Genomic DNA, 26,780 nt, shown 5'->3' on the forward strand with positions numbered 1-26,780 from the left:
TTGTACAAAGTAGTAACCCTGGAGATGTGGGCTGAAATCTTATGTATATTAATTGGGAAAGACCCTCCAATAATGAAAGATCATTTTAGCACAGATATGAAGGCAGTGAGGGAGCAAGCTATGCAACATCTGGAAGGAGTACTTTTCAATCAGAGAGAATAGCCAGTGCAAAAGCCCCACAGCAGGAAGAATGCCTAGCATGTTGTAAGAAGAACATATTAAATAGGGAGACGCATAGTAGGAGATGAAGTCGGGGCAGTAGCCAGAAGCTGGATCCAGGTAGGGTTTTGGTGGCCATGACTAGGACTTTGACTTGTATATTGATTAAAATGGGAAACAATGGCCTGATGTCTCTTTTGCTCTCAATCAATCATATTTTTCTTCTTCATTTTATTTATTTATTTGTGAATTAGCCTAGCTGCCCTATTGAGATCATACAGAAGGGGGATGCTAAGTTGCAGGAAGCCAGTGACCCTACTATTGTAGTAATCAAGCTAAAGATGATGATAGTTCAGAAAAGGGTCATAGTAGAAGACATGGTAAAAGCTGGATTTGGAGTGGTAGAAGTGTTTGAAGTAGAAGCTTTAGAACTGGGATCATAGCCCCAGGGAGTCTTATCCCAGAACCCACACTTATCACTACACTGATCCACAATGGGGTTTCCGCCTCTAGAATGTAAGACAGAGAAGAGGTCATGGTCTGTCTTGTTCACAATTCTGTCCTGTTGCCCTGCACGGTATTGAGCACTCAGTACATATTTAATGAACAAATGAACACTTGTTGTGTATAAGGAAGCTGAGTCTCAAGATGTTGGCAATGAATTAGTGACAAGTGGGAATAGAATTGGTATGTACCAGTTGCACAAATATTTTCCACATCTCACTGACCAGCCTGCATATCTCTCCCAACTCCTGTTGTCCAGCAAGCAAGCATTCAAGCCAAGTCCTATTTCTTAGGAAGCTCAGTGACCAGTTGTGACTCTGTTGTTCCTAAACATATGGCACCCCTTTGTTCCACAAATTGAAGCTAGTTGAAAGAGAGCAACAGTGAACTGCATTATGCTTGCCTGCTTTGATATTCTATTCTAATGCCTTTCTGTTCATTATGGTCACCCTCCTCCTTTTTTTCCCTAAGCACACATTTAAAAGATAAAGAAATATAATCTATCTTCCTATTTCCTTGCATGGTTTTCCGCAGCTGAATATGCTCCCCATAAAATTGATTTAAGATACCTACCAGACTTTAAATTGATTGCAAACTACCTTTAACTTCCATTGCTTTGTTTTTCCTCTAGCAACTTTCTTAACTTAGTTAAATGGGCAAATATTCCTCTGGCTATTACTTCATTGAAGGCTAGCTCCTCTAGACTTTCCTAAGGGCACAAGAAGATCAAAAACTTTTCTATTTTTATTTCATACTCATTTTTTTCACATTATAAAACTAACCCATACTCACTGAAGGAAGTTTGAAACACATATACATGCACATGCATGCACAAAGAAGGGGGAAAAAAGGAAAAATTTAATTCTGTAACTCAAAGATAATACCTTTAAAAATTATTGGTATTTTTCTTGCCATCTCTTTCTGTATGTGAGTGAGTGAATGTGTGTGTGTGTAAGTGTGCACATACATATTTGTTTTGAATCATGCTTTTTCACTTAAAAAACCATTCACATTTTACTATGTAGCCTCTTAAATAGTGCTTTAATAGCTATACACTATTTAGTAATGAAAATGTTGCTATCTTTCCCACTGATAGGCATTTTTCCCAATTATCCTGTCACAAATAATACTACACTGAACACTTTTGTTCATAATATACATTCTGTGTTTAGAATGATTTCTAAATCATTCCCCAAAGTCGAATCACTCCCCAATTCCCAAAAGTAGGATCATTTAGTCAGTCAAAAATAACATTATATTGTACTAGTTTAAACTTCTATCTATAATGTATGCAAACATGTATCTCCCTACTAGCACTAATTATTAAATAGTTGTCTTTTTGTCTCTTTTTATATAAACTATGCTAATTTAATAGATTTAAAAAGCCATCGAATTTTATGAATTTGCATGTGTTTGATCACTTCTAAACTTGAATATTTCCACATACCTGTTTATTCATTATTTAATTATTTTATTCATTTCCTTTTCTTATTAGGATATCAAAATATTCTTATCAATTTGCTTAACTTTTATAGAATAAACATATTGTTTTTGTTAAAATTTTCTATACAAATACGGTTTACTGAATGTTGTTTGTGTTTTCATGTTGTTTATGGCATGATTGTAATATACATTTGAGATGATCAATACCTCCTAAAATAAAAATAAATAGGACATCTGGGTGGCTCTGTCAGTTAAGCATCCAACTCTTGATTTCCACTCAGGTCATGATCTCAGGGTCATGAGATGGAACGTTAAAATGCACTCCATGCTCAGCACAGAGTCTGCCTGAGATTCTCTATCTCTGACTCTCCCTCTGTCCCTCCCCCTGCTCACTCACTCTCTCCATATAAAATAAATAAGTAAAATATTTTAAAATACATAAATAAAATAAAAATAAATATTTATGATAGAGGGATGCCTGGGTGATTCAGTAGTTGAGCATCTGCCTTCAGCTCAGGGCATGATCCTGGAATCCTGGGATTGAGTCCCACATTGGACTCCCTGCATGGAGCCTGCTTCTCCCTTTGCCTATGACTCTGCCCCCCCTCTCTCTCTCTCTCTGTCTCTCCATGAATAAATAAAATCTTTAAAAAAATATATTTATGGTAGAAATTTTAGGAAATATAAATAAGCAAGACAAAGAAAATGAAATTCCCCCACGAGCTTATGATGACCATTCATAACATTTGGGGCATTTTCTTTCGTCTTTTGCTTATACACTTAAGTATTGTTTATAAAAGTAATCTCATATTGTATGTTCTACTGTCACTTTTTTAGACAAATTGTTAAAAATTTATTTTAATGGCATGAATACTCTTCATTATTTTTTAATGGCTTCATAACATAAACAGCAGAATTTATTCAGATCACTGTTGTCAAATCTCTTTATTTCTAATATTTCACTGTTGTAAAGATATGTGGACATTTTTGTAGCCAAATATTTAGACATATCCATAATTATTTATTTAGGATGAGTTTCTAAAAGTGGGTCATAGGCTTAACCAAATTTTAAGGCTTTATTATATATACTACCAAATTGCTCTTCAAACCTATGTCTTAAGTTTATGGCATAAAGATTTATTTTGGCTTAAAGTTGTAAATGTTTGTGTAGTACTTGAAATAATTTAAAAGGAGCAATTTACCTAGCTATGCATGTATTGGGAAAGAAAGATAAATATATCTACAGTGTGCCAGGAACCCCAATTTCCAGAGCAGAGAGCTCACAATTTCTAAGTCTTAGAGTTGGTTGAATGCATTATGTATGGCTTCTTTCCTATATATGCCAGAGAAATTTTGGTTTTAAAAAAATCAACTTTTTGCTTTGTCTCCATCAACTTGTCTTTGCTCTCACAAAACCATATTTTCCAGATCAGCTAAAGATGTGGGGGCAGAGACTCAGGGCCTAATAATAGATGTACCAAATGCTTACATGTACCAAGCAAGCCCTTGCTGACATCCATTTTTTCATTTAATCCCAGAACAGCTTCATCTTTTGGAAGAGGAAACTAAGCTTCAGAATGGTTGAGGGGCTTCTTCTAATTCGCACAGAAGTTGTGGACTGATAACTCTTTCACTTCAGAGGAGTACAATTTTCGCTACTCTGTGTTGCTTCTTCGTGGACTCTAACACTTCACGGATTTTACTTCTCCCTCCACCCCATCTTATCAACTTACACTTGCATTTACATTTATATTAAAAATTGACCTTTGAGAATTGCACACAAGTTCTGGTTTCAGCTTTTGCTCTCTCTCAATTCTTGTTTATTTTAATTAGCCATTTAAAATTGTACATAGCACCTCAACAAAGGAGAATTTCATATTAATGAGGATTAATCACATGCATACTATAAAATAATATAAATTAACCCTAGCAGCAGTTGTTTATATATTCTGAGATATGTCTTAATATGCCTTTTATTCAAAAATGAATAATCGGTTCTGGTTTTTCAAAACCATAGAAAATAAATAGGAATATTGGGAGGGAAATATTGGGTAGAAAATATTGGGAGGGAAAGATATTCAACTCTAGTTAGCATAGATAATTTAAAATATGTAATTATCAAAGGGTATTGTACAGTGTAGTGAGATCAGAAAAAAATGAGTCATAAATGTTCAGGTTACTGATGTTTAGTAGAGAAAGTTGATGATCTGAGAGCTTAGACATCCTTTGCATTCCATCTTGACCTCTTACTAACATGGGGCTTTGAATAAGTTCCTTCTTATCTCTGAGAGTCTATTTATATGCCTTTTAAGATATAATGATATTTTCTTAAAATGCTTAGGAGGGCTAAATTCACTATCAAACATGGCAGTCTAAATTGCAAGGTGATGTTACAACATTGGCAGAGGAAAAACAGAATTTGGAATGTCAGTATAATGGTCAATAATGACCATACAACATCCATCATCCATGATATCTCTTATAAGTCCAGGGAGCTGCTAGGCAGTGAGCAACCTGGCCTGAGATCCCAATAAGAGACTGGGGAATTGAATACAGGTTGGTGGAAATGTTTTTATCTAGAGAGTCGGAAACCTCATTTTGGTCTTTTTCTGTGTGGATTTAGCCACATTTTATTCTCTGAGCTTAAGTTTCTTGGGGTATGTGTGAATATCCTTAGCATAGTTGGGCTTTGTTTGGGGGGGGGTCTATAATAGGCCCTCAGAGAATGCAAACTTGGTCTCCTTCTCCCTTTGTTTATAAGGTGAATGCTAGGTTATATGTTACCTAAGTTCCCTCCGAGTTCTCAAATCCATATTACAATGGGTTCTTATTTCATTTAATTTTCACTACACATTTTTTAAAAGATTTTTTATGTATTTATTCATGAGAGACACACACAGAGAGAGAGAGAGAGAGAGAGAGAGAGAGAGGCAGAGACACAGGCAGAGGGAGAAGCAGGCTCCCTGCAGGGAGCTGGATAAGAAACCCAATCTTAGGATCCCAGGATCATGCCCTGAGCTGAAGGCAGAAGCTCATCCACTGAGCCACCCACGTGCCCCTCATTATGCATTCTTGATTGACTAAGTTCATAATAACCCAGTTCTGATTTTCATTTGATTCCCATAATCATAAAATGCCATAGCTAGAATAAACCTCAGAAACCGCCCAACCCCTTTATTTTACTCACAAGTAAACAAGCTCATTAATGGGGGTCAATGGGGAAGTTGACTTGGTCAAGGTTAAACTGTAGGTATGCCAGAGTAGAGAACACCATCCATGTTTTCTGGTCAGCCCCAAGGCTCAGCACCTACCCCTTCCCCAACCTCCCGCTGCTTTTGGTACGTTCTAGCCCGCAAGGCAGCACGATTTGCCTTTCTTGTGTTAACATTATTCTAGCATGTAATGTCTGTGTTTAAGGCAATGACCTGAGAAATACTTTTATTTCCAGTGATGCACTTATTTTGCAGGGTTTATTAATTTTATTTATGTATTTGATCTCTCAAATGAAATAATAAACTAATTAGTGGGACAATTTACTGGTGCACTCCGCCAACGGTGTTTTACAGCATCGGAGCAAGCTGGTCGAACTGTGGTGTCAGCACATACACTTTCTGCCCTGCTGCCCTTAATTTTAGCTGTCAGACACACATAGCAGTCAGCCCCATGCTAGGTACTGGTGTCTCCGGAGGCATCCAGAGATGTCAGGTAAGAGGGCAAGGGAACTTGCACCCAGGAGCCTCCCCAGAATTTATTCAAGAGACAGGCTGATTCAGTAGGCCTCCCAGAGAACTAAGCCAGTGAATTACCTGAACTGCCCAGAATGTGAATTTCCAGAGAATAAGGGAAAGCAATGTATATATGTATATATGTATATATGTATATAGAAGTGTTGAAAGTCATTCTCAGGCCCCTAGTCCATCAAGACCAAGAATAAAGCAAGGAGTAGGACAGGAAGATTGACATTGCTAGATGCGGGAGCAGGGGTGGGAGGGATACCAGAAGATTCAGTCATTGGAAAAATTGGACAATGTATTACCAAAGGTTTTTTGGGGGAGGTTTTTTTTTGTTTTGTTTGGGTTGGCTTGGTTTGGTTTTTTAACTGGCTTTAATGTGAAGTACATGGACTTCCTTCTCAGACGGCCCTCATCTATGCCCTCTTAACAGCCAATACTTTCTCATCTGAGAATTAATCATAGTCTTGTCATTATTTTCTTTCCTGTCCCCATTTGACTGTTAACACCATTATATCACCAAGGCTTACAACCATGTCTGGAATATAACACAGTTCAGTAAACATTTGTTGAATGAAAGAATGAATGGATAGACGAACAAATGAATAAGTGAATCAATCTGTCAGAGCTGCTAAGGGCCAACGACCTATGAACTGTTTTCCTCTTCTGTCTTTGATGTAATAAGCAGAACTCAACCGGAAATAACCTCTTTAAATATTTATATTTTTTATAGAATTACTCAGTATAGCAAAGAAGCATCCAACATGAAAGTATTTAACCTCTCTTGACTAAACCTTCCTTCTTATTAATGCTTAATTATACCACATGCACACACAGAAGCATACTCATTTGGAGTAGAGGTAAAAGGTCATATAGTACCTTAAACCCTTATGTGGTATCTCTGCTTGCCCACTAGTTGCCTTGTGGGTATGGATGCTGCCATTGTCCTGGCTGCCACTACAGTATCACTGTGGACTGCATCTAGCATGAGAGTTCTTGTCAGAGCAATTTCTAGACCTGTAGAGGCTGGAACATTAGGAGAGAAGAGGGTCAGTGGGACCCTGCAGTGGGAGCTAGGCAAGCTTAGGATTCTCTCACTCTGTAGTGAGAACTCCTTTACTGTGAGTGGCTCCCCTAGAGGAGTTACCTTTGCTATGATTGGCTGTATACAAATTAGCAAACCCGGGTGTATTCAACCTAGATATAATTAGTGTATACCTTGTCTCTGCTACTTCCCTATCCAACTAGCTGTAGAGTTTTTGGGGAGTGTACAAATGAGGTAACACTAACTTGTTGATGCGCTTTACATATGACAGCTCTTATTGGGACATAAGTAGTTCTCATGTGTTGGTGATGATAAAGTGCTGGGGCGGGAACTGGGACTTGTGCTCCTAATTTATGTATTTACCTTCTATATGCTCAGAGAGCCTGGATTCTAGACCCATGCAGATTCCAGGTCATGGGAGTGTCTTAGAGATCTTTGGCAAATACCTAGAATTATTTGTATAACAATTCTAATGATAAGGCCTACCATTATTCCATACCTACCACATAGCAGCCACTCTACTAAGGTCTTTCAATATAGTGCTTAAGGGTCACAACAAGCCTGCAATTAGGTATTCTTATCCCATTTTACAGTGAGAAATATCAAGTTCAGAAAGGTGAAATAACTTGCCCAGAGTCACACAGGGCGGATTGTGTTGATAAGAAAACATAATAAGTTTCATACAGAGTCGTGATATTACTATTAAAGATAGAAAAATTGTTAAAAAAAAAACAAATAAACTTGAAAAAGCAACTATCTATTGGCTCATTTACTCTAGGAATTGAGGAAGGTAGCAGAGGTAGTGCATATTCTGTTTTAACTGTAGAGCACGTACAGACAGCTTGTAAAAAAATTCTATTTTTCTGGGAGTTGTGTTTGGGAGCTCTAGGCTTATTCCCAGGTCTCCAAAAGCAGAAAATTTTCCAAGCTCCCATAATGTCCAGCTGACAAACTGCAGTCTCTTTCTGACCCAAGACCTGTGTCACTGGTCAAGGATCAAACAGAAGGTGTGGGCATGTGTGCCCACACCTCTCTTTCTAGGTGACTAAAATAGACTTTAGACTTTCCTGTGTAGTCACAGCCTGGCAAGGACAGGTTGCAATTTTATATAGCATCTGTCAGGAGTAGAGATTCTTCACCAAAAGTTATAAACTATTGATAGATCTAAGCATGAGTATTTAATTTTTTTCCTGCAAACTCTAGATGTCTGGTGTATATTTAAAATAAGTGGTTTTGTTGTTGTTATTCCATTAGATTTTTTCAGTTTATATATTAAATCAGGTGTTAACACATGCTGGATGATGTTTTTCTACTTTGTGTATCTTCATGGCTCTTATAACCATGGCATATTTAATTGATTTGTTTAGTTTAGTGTCTGCCTCCATTCCCTGGAATGTAAGCTCATGAGGGCAGAAATATCTGTTTAGTCTGTTATTAAATCTCCAGTGATAAAAGCAGTACTTGGCATAATTAGGGTCTCAGAAAATATTTGTGAATAATAATGGTGGATAGAAAGATGTATGTATATATGGGTAGGTGGGCAGGTGGACAGATGGATAGGCCCTATCAACTGTGAAAACTTAAGATAAAATTATATTAATTAAGGTAGTACAGGTATTTGCACAGAACTAGAAAACTAGACTAATGGAATAAGATCTAGACCCCAAAATACCCTATGCTGACTACGTGTAGACTGTACGTGATAGACTGAGATATAAATGGTACAAGGATCATGCAGAAATATACAGAAAATGTACTGAGTCCTAACCTGATACCATATAAAGAATATCAATTCCAGGTGACTTAAATTTAAGAAGCATAACTTTAAAAATTTTTAAAGAAACTATAGAAGAATGTCTTTATGACGGAGGGGTAGGAAAGGATATACTGAATAAAAGCAAAGCAAAGGAAAGCAAACCAAGCAAAAAACACCTACCTTAAAGGGAAGTACTGATATAGTTCTTTACATTAAAAAATTTTTAAGTTTTATTTTATGGGCGCCTCGGTGGCTCAGAGGTTGAGCATCTGCCTTTGGCTCAGGGCATTATCCCGAGTCCTGCATCAGACTCCCCAGAGGGAGCTTACTTCTCCCTCTGCCTCTGTCTCTACCTCCCTGTGTCTCTCATGAATAAGTAAATAAAATCTTTTTTAAATAAATCTAAAAAGAGTTTTATTTTAAACAAAATAAAAAGACAAGCATTGGACCAGGAAAAATAGTTGGAACATATGCAACTGCAAAAGAGTTGCATCCAAAAAAAAAAAAAAAAAAGTTGCATCCAAAGCATGCAGATTAGTATAGAAGGTAGTTATAACACATCCCAAGGTATCACTACATATTTTGATTGAATATTACCATCTTACCATTTTGCTATTTCTTTCCATGGCTTTTGCCCACATCAATTTTATGACTTAGATAAATATCACCTGCCAGGTAAGGTCATTCCTGACTACCTTATTTGAACTTGAGGTCCCACCTCAGCCCTCTTCAGTACTCCCTCTGCTTCTGCTTTTTCCATGACACATATGACCATATGACACACTAGGCACCCTGCTTTCCTATCTGCTTAGGATATATTGCCGACCTCCTGTAACAACAGAAAAACATGGACATATATAAAAGCAGCAGAAGAAACCTAATAGAAAAAAATGTATAAAATAAAAATAATAAAAAAATGTTCAATCTCACTAGTAATTAGAGAAATCCATGCCAAAATATAAGATATTTTACATCCATCATTTTGGAAACATTTTAAAGTGTGGCAATACCAAATGTTGGTGATACAATTAACTCATGCTGGATCAGTATGAATTACTACTGACACTTGGTAGAGCCACGTGTTACATCTAATAACTTTGAAGATGCATAGACCACAGAGAGATCTCACACATATGTATCCAAGGAGTGTGACAGTGTCCACTGCAGCATTACTTCTTTTTGCAGTTTGAAAACAGCCCAAATGTTAATCCATACGAATGACTAATCAGAACATAACATATAATAAAATATTATCTAAATGTTAAAATGAAAGAATTTAATCCACTATCAAAGTGGCTAAATCTTTAAAACATATTTAAGAAAATAAGCAAGCTTCAGATGGATGCCTACAGTGGAAAATCATTTAAACAAAGTTTTAAAACATATGAAAACATTGCTATATGGTTTTTGTGGATGCAAGCATGTAGTAGAAGCAGAAAAACATGCATGGAAATTTGAGGGTATAGTTATTTTTGTGGAAATAGGAAGGAATTCATAGGGTAATTTTGCTTATATTTATAATGTTTCTTTTTAAAAGGAAATATCTGAAGCAAACATGACAGAATGGTAATATGTGACCAGGCTGGGTGGCAGTACATAAGTTTTGGTTATAATTATGTCTATACTCAACTTCATGCTTGAAATATTTAATAAGAAAAGAAATAGGAGAGTACTTAAGTGTGACTGGCAAGGGAATAAAGTTCAAGCCATAGCATATCAAATAATACGGCGTGACATAGCAAAATTGTAAACTGAATTTTGTTGTTAATCATGACTGGATGCAAACCCAAATTCAGTAACTTCTTTTTTAAACACTTAATGAGATTAGGTTTTGGAACCTGACATTCAAGGTTTGAATCTTGACTCAGACACTTAATAACTATTTAAAATTGGGTATCAGTTTTCTCATCTTCAAAGTGGAGAAATGAAATAAAATGGATTTTTTTAAAATAGAGGAAATCTTCCCAGAGAGGGAGACAAACCATGAGAGAGATTCTTAACTATAGGACACAAACTGAGGGTTGTTGGAGGGGGTGGGTGGTGGGGTAATTGGGTGATGGGAGTTAAAGAAGGCACATGATGTGATGAGCACTGGGTGTTATATGTAACTGATAAATTTATTGAGCTCTACATCTGAAGCTAGTGGTGTACAATATGTTGGCTAATTGAATTAAAATTTTTTTAAAAAAATAGAGGAAATCGACAAAACCAAGAGTTGTCCTTCAAAAGGATCAACAAAACTTGTAAACTTTTAGCTAGATCGATTAAGAAAAAGGAGAAAAATCAACTAAAATCAGAAAGAAAGAGGGGACAGTACTACCAACACTACAGAAATAAAAATTATTATAAAGTGAAAAAATAGTGCCTCCTCATGACAACCATTCTGAGGATGAAATGAGATCAGATTTGCATAGTGTTCAACATACTACAAGGCACATAATAAAATGGAAGACTGGTATATGTTAAGAGCTCCAGGTTCTGATGTAAACAAGCATGAGTTTGAAGTCTATTTTTTTCAAATTCCTTTATTCATGAGAAATACACAGAGAGAGGCAGGGACCTAGGCAGAGGGAGAAGCAGGCTCCCTGCAGGAAGCCTGATATGGGACTCAATCATGGAACTCCAGGATCACACCTCAAGCCAAAGGGAGAGAGAGGCTCAATGGCTAAGCCACCCAGGCATCCTGAGCTTGAAGTCTATTTTGAATGCTATGCTGTCTCTCATTTTAATTGTTTCCTACAATAACCCTATGAGGTTGGTATTATTATTATACTATTTTATGTAAGTAAGAAAACTGAGCCTGACAGAGGTCAAATAACTTGCCCAAGATTTTCTATCTCTTTTTAAAAGAGATGAGATTCAAACCAGACCTACCCCCAGAAAAATATAACTGTAACTTAATATCCTGAGTCTATTTCACTAGTTTTATGAATAAACTAAATTGAATCCATATAAAACATTACAATGATCTATCCTTTAGCTTTTGTTTTCTTTTAGTAGGAAGTCAACCATCCATTGCTGATTAAAACTAATAACAAATATCTACTTAGTGTATGTATATGTAAGTCTAAACATGTAAAATAATGGAGTTGCCATAATGGGATGTTATTGCTAGATAAATATTCCTGCCTTAAGCAGATTCTTGGTCTTGGAATATATTGGAAGTTCAGTAGGCTGTGATATTCCATTATGTTGAGTCTCTCTCCCTCTCTCTTTCTCTTTTTAACCATAAGCTCTTTTACTTTTTTTTTTTTTTTCAGTTTCACTGTCTTCCCTGAAAAATGGTTATCTCTCTGCTTTCCAACTTCTTTTATCTTCTGTGAATCCAGATGAAACTTAATTTTTATTGTCACCAATTATTTTGAATGAACATTTTTTAATGTAATTTTCATTGAGATAGTTCCATTTATTAAGTCTTCATTCATTCACTTACTCGCTCTTTTATGCAGCAAACATTGAGTGGTGACCATGAACTTGTCTCTGGACTATGTTTCCAGGAAATAAGGGTTAATAATACTAGAGAGAGGCAGAGATGGAAATAGACAATCCCAGGGCAGTGTTACCTGCAGATTGGAATTGATGCTGGAGAGCATAGAGTCTCCCATTTAATAGGGGGATGCAGGAGAAGTGACACAGAAATGGCGATGTTGCACCTCAAACTTCTATTTAGTATGTTTATTTACTGTCTAGAAAATAATACATCATCTTTGTAGAAAACTTGGAAAGTAAAAGGACAAGAGAAAAATAACCTATAATCATGCTATCGAGAGCCACTGTTAACAGTTGGTATATTTTTTAAGACCAACTTCTACATGGATGAGCTCAAATTTTATAATTTTACTATATTACACATATTTTCTCAATCCTAAAATTTTTTAAGATTATTTTTGTATGTGCATAATATTTTTCCATGTAGAAATACTAACATTCATTTTATCATTCCTTTATCGGTTGTTTCTCTCTTACAAATAACATTGTGTGCATAAATATTGGCCTGAATTCGTGATTGTTTCCTTGAAAAGGAGTCCTGAAGGTGAATTACAGATGATCACTTTTAAGACTCTTGACATTTTCTCCAGTGCCCTCTTCTTTAATGATCTCAAGGCAAGAGCTAAAGCCTCTAAGAAAGTCAGATGAATTACAAATTGGAGAAGTTCTTTAAAAATTCCTACACACTTCTGTGTATGTGTAGATATGCATGTGAATGTGTACACATGTTTGTGAGGAAGAGATAACCACACACACACACACACACACACACATATCCTGATCCCTCCTACCTTAGAGGCATTGTGTACCCTCTCTAGCGGAGTACTTAAAATGGACTGTCTTTGTTGATTTTTTTTTGGTGGTGGTGGTGGTTTTATTTTATACACTACTGTATTTCCAGTGCCTGATATATGGTAGGAAATTAGTAAATATTTCTTTAGCGAAAGAGAGGGAATAAAAACAAGACCAATAAATAATTGTTTACTTTTTTAAACATCTTATTTTATTTGTTTTCAGCATCCAGCAAGACATGGTGGTGAACCCTGGCTCTAAGTCTTCATGATTAAGCGACTCTTTTGCACAACACAAAGGTAAATATTTGAGGCTGGTTGACTTGCTGGTATTAGGAAAATCTTCCTCTCTTCAAAAATGACTCACAGATGTCTCTGAGTCCTCTTCAAGTGATGGCTTTTATGTTTTGTGTTCCTTCTTAAAACACCTTAGAGGGTTCATGGAGCCTTCGGGAATAGCTGCTTGGGGCAGCTTTTCTGTCTACTCTGTGGTGAGAAATTCCCTTTCTCCTTTTCTTTAAGCATCATTAGGAGTTTTAAGTTTTCCTGACTGGATTTTAGCCTCTCCTAGTATGTGGTCTCAAATTGGTTTGATTTTAAACACAACTATATTAGCTCTCCTCAAATGCCTTCTGCTTTAAATATATTACCAACAGAAAGAACAATTCTCAATTGTTGAAACTAAAGTCAAACCATATGTAAGATAAATGTTTCTATATAGAAAACAGACTTGGAGATTTACAAGCTTAAGAGCAAGTACTATTATTTTGAGGTCCTAAACTTTTAAATGATGGCGACACTGAAATCTGTACTTCATACAGGATGCGAAGAAGGCACAATTGAAAATGCCTATTCTTTTGACAAATTAGAAGCATTCATTGCAGTATCTATTTCTTGTTTACCAGGGATAATGCTGAATGAATCACAGACTGGTAGATGGATGTCCCTTCTGAACACTTTTAATTAGCACTGCCTATTAGGATGAACAGAGTGTTGCTTTCCTGCCATAGATTACCCCTAACCCCCCCTTAAATGGAACAGAAATCTTATTCTCCACAAGGTAATATTCATCTCTTCCCCAACCAGACAAGCATAGAAAATTAAACAATGGTCCGTTAAAAAGCCCAGATAATGTATTTATCATTTCCAGTCTATATGAGTTTGCAAGGCAAATAGGAGTGGGAGCTATTCGTTATGGGACCTTGGGGAACAACGGGACTGGGAAGGGAGCTGGAAGCTGGAGGATCTGAGACTTGTAAAAATTCATTAAAAATATGAGGTGCTATTGGAGACAGAGGAAATTAATTACTCTCAGGGACTCAAATGTCACTACTCATTTAAGTGACCTGGCAAGGAGGCTGAGAAACCTGTTTTGTGAGGGTTTGTGTAGTGGAGAAGGCTGGGAGCTGGGATTCCTCAGCTGTCAATTTTTGCATTTCCTTGGTGACTTATTGACATGTTAACCTGGCTTGCACCCCAGCCTCCTCTAATGAGTAGAGTTAAATGAGAAATGGGGGGTTGGGCTGGGGCTAACACTCTCCCCTGTAGCTGGCCAGGTTATTCAGACCAGCTCACCAGGCATATAAGCAACTGAGGACCTGAGAGAAGCCTATAATTTACCACAATGGAGAGAAGAGCCTGATCATTTGCAGCTGGACTGAGTTTGGTCTTTTATTATTGCTTTTGCATCCACAAAGCTATTCTCTGAGGTGGAGTGTATTTGGAAAGACAAATTAAGGTTTCCCACCTAAGGAGGACTGGGGAGCAGTAGCTTCTGAAAACAGTCATCTTTTCCAGATTGCCTGTCTAATAAATCTCTCTAATGCATTCTGCCTATAGACAAAGGTTTAAAATATATAGATATGTGATGACTTAAAAGTTTAAAATCAGTAAACACCCAGAATAATGGAGTAAAAAGCTTTCTCACATGTGTGCCTTACCTAGACTGGGAATTTAAGGTTTTATTCTTGAACTCTGTTACTAACCAGCTGTGAGATACCACACAAGCCATCATAATGCTCCAAGACTCTCTTGTATTATTTATAAAATGGGAACAATAATATCCATCTTCTGTGATTGTTAAGGACAGTGTATCCAAAAGAGCTTTGAAGGGTGGAAATATATAAGTGCATGGTAACCGTATCACCAACTGGTATGTTTTGTTGTTTTAAAAGTCTTGCTTTTTAAACATTGGGGCTGCTCCAGTGATCTGTGTTCCCATGTGGGTCAAAGTTGAAGGGCTCAGCAGTATTCTTCTGGCTTGTTCACATAGGAAAGGTAAATCAACAGGCCAAAGAAGGAAGCACTGCTTTGGGAAAAAAACTGTTCACATGGTGTTAAAAAAAAAAGTGAAGCTTAGCTTTGGAAGAAGATGGAACCCCAATATTCATCTCTGGGAGCAGTCCTCAGTACCATGTCTTCAATTTAAGAACGTCCTGTCCCTTTGAAGCAGAAACAAATTTCATGCCTTGAAGGTAGTGGAAGAGATATTTGAAGATTATTCCTGTATTCCTAGAAAGAGATGATGAGAAGATAAACCAGGGCAGGGTCAGTGAAGACAGAGAATAGAGAACTCTGAGAGGCTTTGGAAAGGAAGGAATTCTGGGCTTCCACAGAGTCAGGAGGTTTTGTACTGTGAAGAGAGAATAGTGCAGTGACTAAGCTCTAGAACATTCTTGAGATACTTGAAATGTCATTAATAGAAACATGAGAAAATGCAGGCTACAGTCAGTCCTTCTGCTCAAGGAACTCAGAGAGGTAAACAATGATCATATAGACCAGAGAGAAATAAGCCCAGAAGAGCAATGCTGGGGATGGTACTGAGGGGAAGGGTGCATCAGAGGATGAGCAGTACTGTGCTGGGTGAGCAGGAATTTGAGGCTGGGCATTGCACAGAGCAGCTGGTCCAAGCTACATGGAACCAGAGCTGCTCAGCTGCACATTGCAGATGCTGGTTTAGAAGCTACACTTGGCCTGTTCCATTTCCATGGCAGCCAGAGTTTTGTATCCCAGTGTGCACTCAGTGATTTTCCAAGGTTTCTGTGCTATCATTGTCTCCTGGAAATAGTCTTGAAGGATTGCCTGCCTATTCTCATTAGCCAGCCCTGTAGTGACCTATCCTGAGCATGCACAGAAGGCATTCCCAGGGACCCAATTCTAAATAATTGCTAAAACCACTGTCCCCATCCCTTGGTGTTTTTTGGAGCTTTAATGCCATGTACCTTTTTAAATTGCTTGAAGGCTACCAATCGACATAACTGAGCTGTTGGCTCTTCACTTACTATGTTAACTAAATGTGTCCATTTGAGTTCATTTAGTTATTATGTCATCATAGTGAGATAGTAATAAGATAGGAAAATTTTTTCACACTAGTCTTCCTTCCTTTTTTTTTTCCTTTTTGAATTCATCTCTTTGGTGCCTCCTATTTGCCTCCTTATTAGTTTTGTTTTCTCAGATTCTGTTTACACTTCTACTGTTCCTCTTCAAAGGATAAAATTACACATTCTTCAACTTAGTTGGATGTAGGAGATTCTTGATACCAGAGGGTTCAACTGTAAAAACTTGTTCTTCACCACATGGCAGCTTTCTGTATCTGGTATTTTTTTTTAATTTTTATTTATTTATGATAGGCACAGAGAGAGAGAGAGAGAGAGAGGCGGAGACACAGGCAGAGGGAGAAGCAGGCTCCATGCACCAGGAGCCCGATGTGGGACTCGATCCCAGGTCTCCAGGATCACGCCCTGGGCCAAAGGCAGGCGCCAAACCGCTGCACCACCCAGGGATCCCTGTATCTGGTATTTTTAATGGTGGTGGTGTTGCTTTCCAAAGCTGAATGTCTTAGATTGGAATCTCTACTTCAACACATAATAGTTGTCTAACATTGAGCAAATCAATTTCTTTAAAGTTGAATTTTCACATTAGTAAAATTAAGGTATCAATAATACTTTTCATATGGGATTGTTGTGAGAAGTTAATTAAAGAGTGTATATAAAAGAGTGTAGCACATTATATATTGTCATTGAATGTTAGCTGTTGTTGCTTATAATATATGCTATTATAAATCCTTGAAATGTAATAGGCAGATGTGTTGATCTTTGGCAATAAGAGAGGGAGATGCTAGAAAGACACTCTCCTACTCTTTGAATGGGCTTAGAAAATGGAAATTCCTGGTGATGAAGGCATTAAAAGAAGCTAAATGTGTGGGTTCACAAAAGTCTTCCCTGGCCAGACAGTCACCTGGGTGCCAAACAGTCAGAAGGCATGTTGGGCTCCCTGAATTTTGGCTGGGCATCTGGAGAGCATCTAAGTCAACCCTGCCCCAGATACAATATTTCTTCCAGAGAGTATGCCAGTGTGGCTGGATTGAATTACCCTACTCAGAATTCAATTTCCTTTATGTTTCCAGTGAGAGTGGAACATGGGGGAGACTTGGGAGATTGGAGGATAGAAGGGAAGCTGCAGCCACTCTACAGCTCACATGTTGTTGCCGATCTGCTGACTCACCTGATTGGCAAGAAGCAGCATCTGGGCCCGTGACTACTTTCCCTTTTCCTGGATGCTCGTCCAGCTTCTCCAACTCTTCATCCAGATATGTGTGTTTAGCTACTTGAGAAAAGGCGCCTGCTACAGCAGGTCATCCACATGGGCAAGCTGGGAAGCAGTGAAAGCCAAGGTCACAGTTAGTTTCCATGAAATTTCTTTCGGTGCATGCGTATGGGTTCCAGGCTGCTCCTGATTCTCCCCATTATTTATATCCATCTTTCCTTCCTAATCGCCCACCCAGTGGGCTTCAAACTCCAGCAGCAGTCATGATTAACAGACATACAGACTGTTTAACCAGTTTCCACAACTGCTTAAGGTCAAATTACTCTATTAAATAAATACCACAAAAAATAAATAAATAAATACCACATATATGTTTATTATACATATATAATATATATATATATAACATATATATAAACATATATGTTTATTTTGCATATATGTAGTATTATAAATATATATATTTATATATATATAAAGTATATATCCTTTATATATAGAATTTATTGAGCAGAGGAATAGAACAAAGCACTGGAGGATTATATATGGGTTTGTGTATGTGTGTATATCTACCAGTGCTTGTTTCTGCTTCTGTGGTTGATCCTCACCTGATTCAGTTGCTCATAAGCTTTTTATAATGGGGAACTCTGCACTCCATAAGGCAGCCCATTTCTGTTCTACCTCCCAGCCACCATTCCTCTTTCTGTGATATAGCAAAAGAGAAATTAAATCCATGTGCCAGAAATGTTGTTTTTCAGTCCAGGGTATATCTCACTTTCTCCCTAGGACTTCTGCCCCTCTCAACCCATAATGCTTGCATAAACTCACTGTTGTGACCTCACCCCCTGGAGTTTTTTTCCTCTGGTTTCTCACCTTTTGAAGCTTCAGAATCAGACCCTTCATAAATTAACCCTATAAATATGAACATACTAGAGAGGCTCCCCTAGCCATTCCATTTCCCCTAGCCATTCCATTTCCCCATCTGGATATCTTCATCCTCCTCATGCCTTGTGAAGACAATACCTTGATTCTGAATGTTTACAAGGTACAGTGTGATATAGTAAGAGTGGAGGGAAGCACAGAATTTAGAATTTGAAGACCTGTGCTTGTCTTCTGCCGCCACAGAGGGCTGACTGGATCTGCTTGCTAGTAGCTTCTGAGGACTTCAGTTTCTCCAGCTTTAACATAGGTGTACTAATAGCTGACCTTCTTATTCTCAGGCCCCGTGTGAGTCCAGTGATCCCTGAGCAGCTCTGGATGTTTGAGGCCCTGTGTTCTTGATATCTGTCTCCCCAGTCTCAGATTAGCTCACACCTAGGTTAGGGAAATGCCAATTATTATCAGATGTTAAACCTTAGAATTCACAAGAGAGTAGCAAATCAGGGGACTCTTATTTTTTAATGAAAATCAATACTTTGAAACAGCTATAACCTAAATTCTTATACTCTTCAGGGTCTACCATAGTAACTTTTTACCTAAATTGTTTCTCAAAGATTTAGGTTGAAGAAATTGAATGAACGGTGGTTCCTTATAAGATGAACATATATATCAAAATCACTTATAGTATTACAGAGCTGACCCAAAAGGGCAAAACACTTAAATATGAAAGAATGACTAAAAATTCTCTTATTTGAACCCGAGTTTAAAACGAATAAAAATCAGATGCAAAATGTAGAACATGATAGAAGAGCCTATTATTGAGATGACTGCAAAAAGGAACTCAAAGTTATAATGAAGGGAGTTTTAAAAGGAATTACGTCCCTTGAAATAAAAAATGTACAAATGAAACTGTTATGGGTGGATTACATAGATTTCCATTCAAAGAAAGAGCCCCTCTGTCCTCTCTGGTGGAGGTGGCCTTCCATCTGAGTAGGATAGATGACTCTGGGAACATCCTATTCTTAAGTGTGGCATAGGCAAATAATTATGAGTTCACAAACCTGGTTAGAAAAGTCTCTGTAATTGGCAGGTATATGGCTGCCAGATAAAGATGTGGAGGATGTGTGTGACAGCTCAAAGCCACATTTGTGGCCAACCCTCACTCTGCTCCCCTACACACATTTATCATTGAACAACCGCCAAAGTTGAAGAAGTAGTTGGCTTACCCTCCCCTCACTGCATGTGTGCACTGCATGCATGCACACACACACACATACACACACACTCACCACACACCTACATCATGCCTTCTCACGAGCATCAAATGAGTACTGTACTGCAATGACTGGCACATGGTGGGTCCTCAAGAAAATGTTTGTTGGTAGGTGCATGTATTAATGAATTGCCAAGGAACTCAAGGGGAAAGTCTAGAAATGTCAGTAGACATTATGACAGCATCCTGGACAAAATGAAATGGGGGAAAAATGCCCAGGAGAATTACTTTACTGAAGATTTAACATGTTGATGTTCATAACACCTCACCTGCCAGAGGTATCCTATTCAAAATGAACGAAGCAACAGAACAGGATTAAATTGGCACAGCTGGAGGAGGTCTGCCTGCGTGTGAAGAGCTGAATGTTATCTCCAGGCAACGGATGGAGTTGTAACATGAGGATTCTTATTTTTAGTGTTGGGGAGAAAATGAATTTGAACCAGAAGACACTGAGGGTGATAAGAGAAGATCGGGGCTTGAGGGAGGGAGTGGATATAATAATAAGCACAGACTAAGAAGGCTAAGCAAAGGACTAGAATAGAGGGAGGTCTGTGGAAGGGGATCTTATTATTTCAGAGTGACACAAGAAAACATAATGAGGTCCACCAGGGCATCTGGTCAACTCAGGCCCCCCACTTCTTGGTACAAGCTACATCAGAGTAGACACCTATGGGTTAGAGAATCAGTTTCCCATGGGTGAAGAAGGCCAGCAACAATCCTGTGTAGAATGTCTGTATCCTTTGGGGAACAGGGAAATGCTTTACTAAATCACTTAACATGGTGTTGTCTGTTTGCATTCTTCTCTTACTCTTTATGTTCTATGGTGCCAGGTCCATGGTTTTATAGATTTTTGAGGGGTTTTCTTCCAAATCTTTACTTCTGGCATCTAACTTTAAGAATTAAAAAATAATCACTGAGAACCCCGATATGCTAATGATGATAAACCCCACCCCAGACATATAAGTAAGCTATTGTTACCACCATTTATAGATAAGTATAATGAGGATCAGAGAGGCAAAGCAATTTACTCAAAGTCCTACAGCTGGTAAATTGCTGAGCTAAGACTTAAAGGAAGGATGATAAAATAATAAAAATTTGGGTGCAAATAGACTATTACAAGATCTGTTCTGAACAGATGGTAGACAAATGTGCCTGATACATGTATAATTAAGAGATCATCCAGGATGGACTGAACCACCCAGAGAGGGAACTGGGGAGAGAGTTACACCACTAAACTTTGGGATACATCCATGGAGAAGCCAAACCATAGCCAAAGTGTAAGAATGTCAGAATGTCAGGAAGGGGAATGAGACCAAGTCTTAGGTAAAGTAGCAAACTCTGCTGGCTGGCTCCTCTGCAGTGAACTAACCTCACCCCACTTATTCCACCTCTACCCTCAGGCCTCACTTTGCGAGTTTTACCCCTCTAGCAACCTTAGAAGAAATTATTTTCCTTTCTAGGAATGAGAAAATTAAGATCACATTCAGAGCTTTGTGAAGCTCACTAATTCCAGGAGTGCGTTTGAATGCAAGTAACCAGGATTAACCTATATAGGCACCAAATATTATAAGAGTGTCTAAATTTGCTGCCATATGATTCTTTCAAAGGAAATTTCTATAGGAATTTTATTTGACAGCCAATTTTGTTGAGGCCAAGCGTGTATCTTCCTGTGAACAGTACCAGGGGAAATAAAAAGACCATCCAGAGCTTCTGTGCCCCTAGATTCTTCACCTTTCTGTGTTTAACACACAGCTTTAATGTTACTGAAATGCTGGTGTCTTTATTTATCAGCGTCTCTTAGCTGGGGACACTAGTTCTGGGCTTCCCATTGAAGGTAATGCTTCCAGATGGCTTATAAATTAGGTTCAATAAAATGTAGTCATTCTTCTCTTTTAGTGAGTTCTTGGTGCTGAACCTATTTGACTTACCTAATATCCTGTTTGAGTTGTTAAATCCTAAACATGGATTGATTAGAACGGGGGAATAGGCTCTCGGGTTAATGCATTGAGCTTTTTGAAGTGGATAAAAGAACCACTTTGAAACTAAAAGCCTGACTTAACGTTCACTTTATCTCTATGGACTTGGTTTCTTGTGTCTCCCTCTTCTCTTGCTCATGTAGCTGCAGTCCCCTCACCTGTAAAAATTGGAGCCAGGGGTGGCTATGATGAGCAAGTGGTAATATGCATGTGAAAATATTTAGTAAAGTTTAAATGGTTATAGAAATGTAAATTGGTCAAAAAAAATTAAAAAGCATGAATAAGAGTGCATCACATCCCTTGAAAATACTGGTTCATTTAGAAATTTCAAGGAAAAAATGGTATCAGGACATCCTAGGACTAGAAGAGATCTCTGAGATTATCTACTTCAGTTTCCTTTTTGACAGATGAGAAACATGAGTCTCCAAGTGAAGTAGTGATTTGTGTTAAATCACACATCAAATGCTATGCAGAGCTGAGCCTAAAACTCATGTGACTTGCTTCTCCATTCTTCTCTTTCTGCCCACAAGCCTCTACTCCACCACCCCTTCTCATGCTTCTGCAGGCTCTACTATGGCCCCTGATGAAACTAATCAAACCAAGAACATCAGACTTCACGTGCCAGGGAGAAAGCCCACGCCCATCATGCCTGTCTTTTCCAGTGTATTTATGGGGACTTTCTTTTAGCTGCAATTAGGAGAATGGATGTTATAGGCTTTAGAAAGATGGCCTATCTGGTGTGATTTCTGCTGGACTTTGTAGAGTTCATCCTTTTAGCACTGAAGGGAATGCTGAAACTATCTGCTGATTCTGTCTCTGAAACATACTAAAACATTACCTTCCCTCTTGAGTGCATTGTACTATAAGCTCCCTGAGGGTGGGGACCTGTCTGTCTCCCCTTTGGCAATACATCCTCAGCACTCATGGCAGATGCTCAGAAGGTTCAAGGAAAGCATGACTCCCAGCTGCTATTGCCTTTGTCCAAGGTCACATTGTCTTATGAGTGTCATAAATGTTCAGCCTTTAGTCTCACTACTTCCAAACACTCCTTTGCATCACCCTCTGAGTATCCTGCTAACTACAGATATAAAAGGGGCACTCCTCTGCTGAAAACTTGTCAGTGGCTCACCTTTGCCTAGTGGAATTGCAAAAGTACCTTAATAGAGACTTTAAAGGTCTTCATAATCTGGCCCTGTCCTAACTTCCCAAATTCATGTAGAATCTTCTCTCTCTGCCATTCCCACCTTTCAGCTCCCTCTCTCCCTCTCTCCCTCTCCCTCTCTCCCTCTCTCTCTCTCTCTCACACACACACACACACACACACACACACACACACTTATTTTCTTCTACCTGGAATGCCTTTAGACTTCTACCTAGTCTTCAGACCCCTTCCAAAGGCTCATTCCCTACTTGCTTTGGTGTCTTCCTCTGTGATTAGGTTGAGCTTTATCTTCAATCCCTGTGGATTAGAAAATGCGAGATAGTCCTGAATGGTTGTCCCCCCTCTCTAGCATAGCAGATTATCGAGAGGAGGTCAAAACTAAGCTGAGTGGTAATGAGAAGAGTATTTGTCCCAGACCCAAACTGAGAGCATCAAGAAATGGCTTGTGTGTCAGAGTCTGAAGAGTAGTGGCTGGTTCGCCCTCTCAGAGGACGTGCTTTCTCAGCAGGTCCCAGCCATGTCTCTGACATTCCTCACCTAAGACCGCTGAAAACCTGTAATGCATAAAAAAGAAAATTATATGAACATTGAGCTTTATCTCCTCATTTAACTCTAATAAAAGTTAATATTGTTTTTATTAATGAAAAGTAACAAATATGCTTTTGTAAGCAACTTTCTGATTGTTTATATATTCAATTTTAATTTTAAAACTAATCTAAACATATTACATGATGTTTAGAAATAAGAAAAACAAACAAACAAACAAAAAGTAGCCATGATCCATCATTTGGGTGTGTTTCTTCTGATCTTTATGTAGATGGTATCTTATATGACTGTTTGCTTCACTAATATCATAAGCATTTCTTATGGTGCAAGATACTGTTCATATCAATCACTTTAAATGACTGAGTAATACTCCATTGAGTAAATGGACTATTATTGAAGAGATTCACCATAATTCATCTGGTCATTTCCGTATTGCTGAAGGTTGATTTCCTTGCAATATTTCACTTTTGATGGTAATACATGAAGATTCCTTCACACGCAAAAATTTCCCCCTCTTTGAGGTTATTTCCTGAAATGACTCTGACACCTATTATTAATTTGTAAACACTTCCCCTGTTAAAACCATTCACACCCTCCTCCCTGCAAGGTGGAAGTTAACCCCTTGTTCCATAAGAAGGAATTTGAGGATAGAGGGATTTGACATCCCAGTGTCCTATGTTGATTCCCCCCTGCATCTCCTGTTATTCCCAACCCCCTGACCTGCATGTTGTCCTAACCAATACACCAACCTGCCATTTCCTCTCTGTGCTAGTGCTCAGGCTGGCTCTGTAGCCTCACTCACCTTGCATATACCAACCTCTTGCCTCAAACTCATACCAGATGGTACCTCCTCTAGGAAGCCTTTGCTGACTCCAGTGAAATGATTTAGGCCCCTCTCCCCAGGGATTCCAAGAGTCCCTGTGTATCTCTCTGTCATCACCCTTATCACACTGTGTTGAAAATGTGTGACTCACTGAAGCTGGTGAATCTTTTTCATTGTTTCCCCAGTTACTAGCACAGTACTCAACACATAGTTAAGTGTGGAATAGCTGATAAGCAAACCTATCAATAGATTTGGCAACTGGGACATCTCTGTAATTTATGGAAAGAGAAAAATACTCAATTTGCAGGGGACTGACAGGGCGTAGATATCTCCTCTTATCCCATTTTATAGTGCCATGATATGTTACTAGTAAAGTACAGAGGAGAAAGACTATGAGTGGGATTGCTATAAAGTCGCTAAATACAGAAAGATACCAAACCCCAACTCGCTTATGCACATCCTTATAAATATTTAACATTTTATTATTTAAAGATTTTATCATGCTATCTAATGGCTTCAAATGCCATCCATATGCTAATATTTTCCATATTTCTGCCTCCGACCCTCTCACTCTTCTTGAACTTAGGACTCATTGCACCCCCAAACATTTCTACTGGATGTTGGCTAGGCAACTCCAGCTTCATGAATAAAGGATCAAACTCTGGCTATCTACCACAGCTACTCCTTCTGTAGCCTTCTTCATCTTAGTGCATGACAATTCTGGTCTTCCAGGTGCTCAACTGGATTATTGTAATAACTTCCTACCTCATTTCTTAGCTTTCAACCTTTCCCTCATATTTAACACACCCAAGCAAAAGTGTCCTTTCAAACATTCCATCCTTACTTAAAGCCTTCTAATGACTGCCTTTCTCAAAGTCTGTGCATGGTTTTTCATTTCCTGGGACTGCCATCACAAGATATCTCAGACCAGGTGGCTTAAACAACAGACACTTATTTTCTTACAGTTCTGGAGGTTAGAAGATCCAAGACCAAGGTGCCAGCTAATTTGGTTTCTGGTGAGATCTCTCTTCCTAGCTTGCAGATGGCTGCCTTCTCTCTATGTCCTCACATGGCACTTCCTCTCTGTATATACACAGATAGCTTTTCTTATAAAAATAACAGTCCTATTCGATTAGGACCCAACCCATATGACCTCATCTAGCCTTAATTACCTCCAGAAAAGCCCTATCTCCTAATATAACATTGAGCATTGGGGCTTTATCTTTTTTTAAGATTTTATTTATTCATTCATGAGAGACAGACAGAGAGAGAGAGAGAGAGGCAGAGACACAGGCAGAGGGAGAAGCAGACTCCATGCAGAGAGCCCGATGTGGGACTCGAACCCGGGACTCAAGGATCAAGCCCTGGGCCGAAGGCAGGCATTAAACCACTGAGCCACCCGGGGATCCCCCGAGCATTGGGGCTTTAGTGTATGAATTTGAGGGGACACAGTTGAATCCATAACACATGGCCTTTAAATTCCCATGTGATCCAAGGCATACACACCCCATCTCCCTCAGCTGCTCCAGCCAAACTGGGCTCCTTTTAACCTCTTGAATGTTCTCAACATGCTCCTCTCCCAGGGGTAGTAGACTGACTGTCATTGCATCTGGACTGTCCTCTAGACATCTGCCTGACTTCCCCATTCTGTCCATTCTGTCTGTTCAAGTGCCACTGATTGGCTATTTCTTCCTTGACCATCTTTTACAAAATAGCACAACTGCTCCACTGCAGCCCCATCTTCTTCACTTTGCCTTACTTTCCCCTAACACTTTTCCATTACCTGAGCTTCATATATTTGTTCGTGTATTCACCTGTACCTCCTCCACTCTAGTGGCAGAAACATAAACTCCATGAGGGCAGGAATTTTATCCTTGTTTGTTTACAAGTGTATTACTGATTATTGGCACTTAGAATAATCTGGCACATAAAAGATGCACAATAAACACTTGTTGAATGAGTGAATGAATGAATAGAAATTTTGTTCATATTCATTATCTTATTTCAGCCTCAAACAAAACCTGGAAGTGGATGGGGGAGATATTTGTTCCATTTCCACAGATGAGGAAAACTAATACTCATAACTGTTAGATTTCATATATGTAGTGATAATTTCATTTGCCAAGTACTAAAAATTGCCAAGGGATATGCATACTATCATACTTGCTTTCATTTCATCCTTGGACTAATCCTATAAGATTATATATTATTATCCCTATTTTAACACAATTACGCCTTAGAAAGTTTCAATAACTTGCCCAAGGGAACCACTACTAAGTGACAGCCAAGATATGAACCCTAATCTGACTTCAAAGAGCTTGTTTTTATCTTATTATAGTTCATATCCTTTTAGCACAACACATGTGCCAGATACAATGCTAACTCGTACACTGTGCTGTATGGACCACTATTATCTTCACTTTCCAGATGAGATAACTAAAGCTTTTGTTCACTTGTCCAGGGTCACACCCCACTGACCTAGAAGTCTGTCAACAGCTAGTCATCTCCCTCAAAGTGCTGGTGCTGGGCTGAGCACTCCTTACTTTCCCTTTCTGTGCCTTTAGCACAAACCACCTAAATTAGCCCCAGATGCAGGATGCCCTAATCATGACACACCTTATGTTTATATTTATACTTCTGATCGTAGTAGACCCTTGT

The 26,780-nt window shown here is 38.5% G+C and overlaps 1 protein-coding gene across 11 annotated transcripts in view; it reads left to right on the forward strand.

The window, feature by feature from the left end:
• DAB1 (DAB adaptor protein 1) overlaps positions 1-26,780 on the forward strand; it is a 1,027,070-nt gene that overhangs the window by 428,745 nt on the left and 571,545 nt on the right. For 9 of the 11 annotated variants that reach the window (XM_038537411.1, XM_038537399.1, XM_038537400.1 and 6 more), the window contains one exon: positions 13,145-13,218. The gene's annotated coding sequence lies outside the window, so the exon portion shown is untranslated. Of the gene's footprint in view, positions 1-4,553; positions 4,663-13,144; positions 13,219-26,780 lie in introns of those variants that run through there. The other 2 variants (XM_038537404.1, XM_038537405.1) reach the window with 1 other exon arrangement.

The sequence above is a fragment of the Canis lupus genome, chromosome 5, assembly GCF_011100685.1.
Source record: "Canis lupus familiaris isolate Mischka breed German Shepherd chromosome 5, alternate assembly UU_Cfam_GSD_1.0, whole genome shotgun sequence".
NCBI classification, from domain to species: Eukaryota; Metazoa; Chordata; class Mammalia; order Carnivora; family Canidae; genus Canis; species Canis lupus.